The following is a 6,730-nucleotide window of genomic DNA, read 5'->3' on the forward strand; positions in this document are numbered from 1 at the left end:
GGTCAGGAAGACCCCACAAGACAACTGCTCGAGAGGACTGTTTGTTGGCTCGAAAATCCAAGGCCAGCCCATTTTCCACTGCAGCAGAGCTCCATGAGACCTGGTCACCTGAAGTCCCTGTGTCAACCAGAACAGTTTGTCGGATTCTGTCTCGAAATGGCCTCCACGGTCGAATCAGTGCCCATAAGCCAGCACTAAACAAAAGACAATTGAAAAACCGTGTGGCATTTGCCAAGGCCCACAGCCTGCTAAAAGGATGGACGCTGGAAAAGTGGCAGAAGGTGGATTTTTCAGATGAATCTTCTGTTGAATTACACCACAGTCACCGCAAATATTTCAGGAGACCTACTGGAACCCGCATGGAGCAGAGATTTACCCAGAAAACAGTGAAGTTTGGCGGAGGCAAAATCATGGTCTGGGGTTACATCCAGTATGGGGGTATGCGAGGGATCTGCAGGGTGGAAGGCAACATCAATAATCTAAAATACCAAGAAATCTTAGCTACCTCTTATATTCCCAACCATAAAAAAGGCCAAATTCTGCAGCAGGGTGGTGCTCCATCGCATACTTCCATCTCCACATCAAAGTTCCTTAAAGCGAAGAAGATCAAGATGCTCCAGGATTGGCCAGCCCAGTCACCAGACATGAACATCATTGAGCAGATGTGGGGTAGGATGAAAGAGGAAGCATGGAAGACAAAACCAAAGAATATTGATGAACTCTGGGAGGCATGCAAGACTGTTTTCTTTGCTATTCCTGATGACTTCATCAATAAATTGTATGAATCCTTGCCAAACCGCATGGATGCTGTCCTTCAAGCTCATGGAAGTCATACAAGATATTAAATTTGGATCTCACAGCACCACTACTTCATTTGATGACATATTTTTGGATTTGCAGTAAAGTTGTTCATTTTCTGTATAGGCGACAAAACTTTTGTCTTGCCCAAATTTGACCTTTCTGTCTTGATTAAATGATAAATCTTTTTTCAGTGAAACTAATTTATTTCAGTGCATTAAACATCATTTGGGATGGCTTTAGCTTTTCATATGAGCTATTTCTAACACCAGTTGATTAATTAAAAGTCAGGTTAATAGCAGGAGTTTCTACAAAATAGAGAAGCGACAAGACTTTTGTCAGGGACTGTATTATTATTATTATTATTATTTATTATAAATGGATGCATGTACAACACAGATCCATCCCCATTTATTTACCAGGTTAATATTAAAGATAACTTTCTGATGTCCAAAAAAACATTGTAATACCAAGCTGTGTCAATCAGTATTATGCTTCAGTGTAAAAATGTGTAATCATTTCACCTGTAAATTTATACATGCTAACTATTAAATTATTTCTTTTGTATTACCAAATGTGCTTATTTCAACTTGCTTTCCAAGATATTGATATAAAATGACAACCCATACCTGAGGTATGGAAATTGCACAATGTTCTATATTATTTTTTTTTCATAACAAATTTAATTATTGTTACAATGTAAAAAAAAATGTAAATACCACTCCTCACAAAAACAAAATTCTGAGTATGCATAAGTATCCCCACACCTTCACCCTACTGGTGTCCAGAGGCCTCATCCTCATGTATAAAACCTGCTTACACTCAGAAACGTGGATAAGCCATTTCTCATGCAGAACTCAGGATTTATAAAAGAAACATTTTGGGAAAACTGGCATAATGTTACAGCAAATTTTTACCTTCTGTTAAGTCCTACAGAGACTATTTTGGTGTTAGCATTTTAGTGCCTCCAGGCGCATGACAATGAATTGAACAAAAGATCACATTTCATTGGACATTTCAGTGACATGTCAGTCCCATTCCAATATTTTTTAACTAATTATGTCACAGATAATTGGCATGTTCTCCCAACATAGCGGTATTCAGGGTTGTTAATATGATGCATGTGCTTAATGTTAGTTGCTTGCGTGTGTAGCCTGTCTGTTTTGCCTATGAAAAGGGTATGTTGTAGAGCATTACTGGCTAAGGCAGTGTTAGCAAGCAGCCAACAATTGCACATAGCATGATCCAAAAGTCTGCTTCCCACTCTACTAGTTGATAAAATAAAGGAATTATGGGTTCAGCCAGGCTACTGGGAAGTGACATTAGACGGACACATTTGAGCATCACATATTAGTTGAATGAAAGTGCCTTATGCTCGCAAAAGCAAGCACCGTGAGAATGCCTTTATCATTTACAACATATGTGAGGTCAATTGCCTTTTGATCTCCTACTCCTACAGGATGGTGGATGCATCTGGGTAGCATGTTTATCATACCTAGGGTGTTAAGTGGATGCACATTGTGCTTGATCATCATGTATTTAAGCACAATTGAACCACCATGGTTCTTCAAATACATGCATATCAGCGTGCTTAAAACTCAAAAGGGTGCCCGTCCAAACACACACTTTATGTAGTTTAAGGCAGCCCTTACAAGCTGAAAACACCAAATACCCTGTGGCTGTTAAATCCAGAAAAAGGTTCACGCGATTTCTGCACGATGGTCTGTGTAATGTAGGCTCCAATTCATTACACAACTCCAATAGGAAAACTCTAGGAAGTCTAAATTGGCTTATAAGCCAAGCCATCATCTTCTTCAGCCAAAAAATCTTTGCAGTTCCGGAGAACTCACTGCTTGCACAGCCTGCCAAACTGCTGTACAGCCTGAAAAATGTTTGCCACATTGTGATGGCTTCGGCAGTACAGCACAATATAGCACAGAAACATGGACTTCTTCCATCACCTGAGATTGGCCAAGATGAGCGCATAGATGACCCAGACCGTGTCCCCCAGGACATCAACACAATGGCAATTCAAAGATGTTTCAGTGTTGCACATCAAATATTAACAGACTTGTATGTAATGCAACAATGAAATTTAATTATTTTGTTCTCTCCATTTGCTTGCTCCTACTCTTTTGTGACTCCTGCATTGCCTTTAGTTGCACTTAACATAAACATTCTGTCATTTTACATTTGTGAGGATTGAATACTTCTGCAGACAGCATACCTGTGTGTTCTTAATATTAAAGCAATTAAACATTTAAAAAGATGTTTTTTAGTTTCGATTTGAGAGCAAAATTTGAGGGTTGGATTTTTTATTCAGCAAACTTACAGAATTGATCATGAGCCTATATACTTTTTCAAGGCATAATACCTGCTCCCTTTTGTAAGTGTTGCCAAACATAAAATCCAAGTTAAACTGGGGGAAAATATCCTAAAATCTTCAGCTGTACAATCGAAAAACATTTTTCTGTAAAGCTCCAGGCAGTGTAACGGACCCCTAGTGTAGTCTGATCATCTTTTATTCATCAAAAGTTCTTACTTCAAAATAGTATCATGAAGTGAACAATCCATTAAACATTTGCTAAGGAAATGCTGCCTTACTCATGGGAAATGCTTTTAGTGTGTTCACTACTGAAAGAGACACTCAAAATATCTGTACACCTTCTTTGGTAGAGAAACACCTACAGGCAAATTATTGCTATTGAATGAACAGAGAGATGATAACATCACTTTAAAAATCATTGAGTCATGTTTTTTTCATATATGTTAATTATTTTCTCCATGCTCATTTCCTCTTAAAATTGTTTCTAAAACTATTTTTTTAATTCCATTTTTTTATTTTCTTAAATAATTTCTTTATTTGTTCATTTTTTGAATGCAATAAAACAGAATTCTCAAGTTCCATCATGGGCTACCCTGTGGCTGCAAGATTTCCTCTTAATTAACTTCTGCTTTTATGTGTTTAAAAAGTACACAGCAAATAGTATTTACTATTTTTTATTAACATTTAGCAATTATTAATATGTATGCTACACAGGGACAATGTGCTGCGGTGTGTGGTATCTGTAGGTGTGTTGTGATAAAGCATGTTGACAAGATTCTTGTGCATAAGTGAGGTACATACACACTTAAGTTCCCAATAAGGCAAAATTCCTTAACCACCATTAATTACTGCTTGTTCTTTGTTTTTTATATCAATAACTTAACAATACAATACACACCTTAAATTTAACTGCAACTTATTTCCTTGATACTTTAAAATAATATCATTTCAGCTCACTCTTTTGGTGACCTAGAACATTACAATATATATATATATATAAAACTAACATAGTATAACACCTTCACACCCATTTATCCAGCATCCATACTCACATGTCCAGATCAAGGTGTAAGGAAATCTGGAGCTTATCCCAGCAAGCATTAGGCACAGGCTGAACACACACGAAGGCCAATTAAGCTTTGCCAGTGCACCTAACCTGCATGCTTTTACACATGGAAAACATGCAAACTCCACAGAGGGAGTACCAGAGACATGAACCCTAGTCTCCTTACTGCAAGGCAGACTTACTTAATCCAATTTAGAGTTGTAGGAAGCATCAGATGCAAGACAAGGGTTATTAATTTAATAGTGATGTGATAAGCGATATGTCTGTGCTTTTTTTGTTTGTGAAAAAATGTTTATTGCTTGTTATTATTGCAAATTTTTTAATTCTTCAAAATAAAAAAAAAATGCAGGAAACAGCCCTCCTGGACAGGAATCCAGTCTATCGCTGGGCCCACTGACTTACCCACACCCCACATCTGTAACATAATCGGAACCTATATGACATAAGCACACACACACACACACAAACACAAACACACAAAAATAGATAGTTACTTTATTAATCCCAAGGAGAAATTTACATAGTCCAGCAGCAGTATACTGATACAAAAGACAATATTAAATTAAATAGTAATAAAAATGCATGTAAAAGCAGACAATAACTTTGAGTAATGTTAGCATTTACTCCCATAGTCATTCAAAGAGAATCTGTAAACAGCATTCAACCAAAAAAACAAAAGATTTCAGAACAGTGGTGCTAAGTACTGCATAACCATGCAAATGCCTATTTCCATTACATAAACACTTCACAAAGTTATCCATATATAGTACATTTAATCACATTAATGTATTTTCTATACCTTTATCTTCACTCAGATTTATAAACCGATAAAAAACTATAGTGTTTTCCATTATATTTGGGACAAAAACACATTTTTCCTTGATTTACCCTTCTATTCTCCAGTTTAACATTACAAATGAAACAATTCAGGCATGATTAAAGTGTACATTGCAGACGTAAATTTAAGGGTACTTGCACATATTTCTGTTACACCGTGTAGAAATGAAAAAAACATTTCTACATGGTTCTCCCATTTCAGAGCACAAAAATGTTTAGGACAATTAGTGGTACAGATGTTTGTGATTCCTCAGGTGTGTTTCATTGCTTTATTAGTGCAGGCATAAGATACCCAGGTTTGGTTCTGCCTTTCGGAGTCTGTAGTTGCCATTGTTCAACATGACAAGAACAGCCAATGAAAGTCAAAGAAGCTATTATGAAGGTGAAAAACAAGAATAAACCATTTGAGATATACGAGGGGGGACCCAAATATAACCAGAAATATTTTTAAAACGTGTTTAATTTAATTTTCTGTACAAACTACAATTAGTCTCCTTCAAAGTACTCTCCATTGGCAGAAATACACTTATCTAACCGTTTGTTCCATTGTTTGAAACATTTTTTAAATTTGTCTGAAGTAATGCCCATTAATGCTCTGGTCGTTTCTTGTTTTACCTCTTCGACGTCAGCAAAACTCCTTCCTTTCAAGTCTTTTTTCATCCGAGGGTACAAAAAGAAATCACACGGAGCTAAATCTGGTGAGTAGGGTGGGTGGTTAAGGGTTGTAATACCGTTTCAATAACAATAGTTTCTGCAACACTTTTTTCAAGAATAAAACAAAATTTCACTGTCGCACATTGCACACGATAATTGGCCATCGTAAAAAAACAACACTTGCACAAAACTACTTTTACAAAATTCACTGAACAAAAGCACAACCTTCCAGACTGATGGCACTTGGCAGACTGTGTGACTAGATCGCCCTAGCGGCCCAACCACGTACTACAAGTACCAACCTAACAACAACAAAATTCCGGTTATTTTTGGGTCCCCCCTCGTAAGTAAAATCTTAGAATTGCCTAAATCAACTGTCTGGAATATCATTATGAAGAAAGAATGCACTGGTGAGCTCAGTTATCACAAAGGGAGTGGTAGGCCAAGGAAGAGTGTCAATGCTATTGACAGAAGAATTTTTACTATGGTAAAGAAAAAGCCCTAAACACCTGTCTGACAGATCAGAAACAGTCTTCAGGAGGTAGATATTGATGTGTCAGAGACTACTATCTGCAGAAGACTTCATGAACAAAAATACAGGGGCCACACAGGATGGGTAGATTACAGTTTGCAAAAAAAAAACTTAAAACAAGTAGTATCCAAACTCATGGGATGGCTCATCATCCTACAGCAAGAAAATGACCCAAACATACTGCTAAGGTAACACAGGAGTTTTTCAAAACTAAAAAATTAATTTTTTTGTTAATGATAAGCCAGTCACCCAATTTAAATCCAACTATGCATGCTTTCCATATGCTGAAGAGAAAACTTAAAGAGGACAAGCCCTTCAAGCAGAAGCCGAAGATGGCCGCATTAGGGGCTTGCAGCAGTCATTGCATGCAAGTGATATGAAACAAAGTGCTAAATATGACTGCTTTAACATACCTACCATTGTTATGTCCCAAACATTATGATGCCCTGAAATTAGGGTACCATGTATGAAAAGTGTCATTTCTCCATGGTGTGACTGAAATGTATACAAATTAAAA

The sequence above is a fragment of the Polypterus senegalus genome, chromosome 7, assembly GCF_016835505.1.
Source record: "Polypterus senegalus isolate Bchr_013 chromosome 7, ASM1683550v1, whole genome shotgun sequence".
In the NCBI taxonomy this organism is placed as follows: domain Eukaryota; kingdom Metazoa; phylum Chordata; class Cladistia; order Polypteriformes; family Polypteridae; genus Polypterus; species Polypterus senegalus.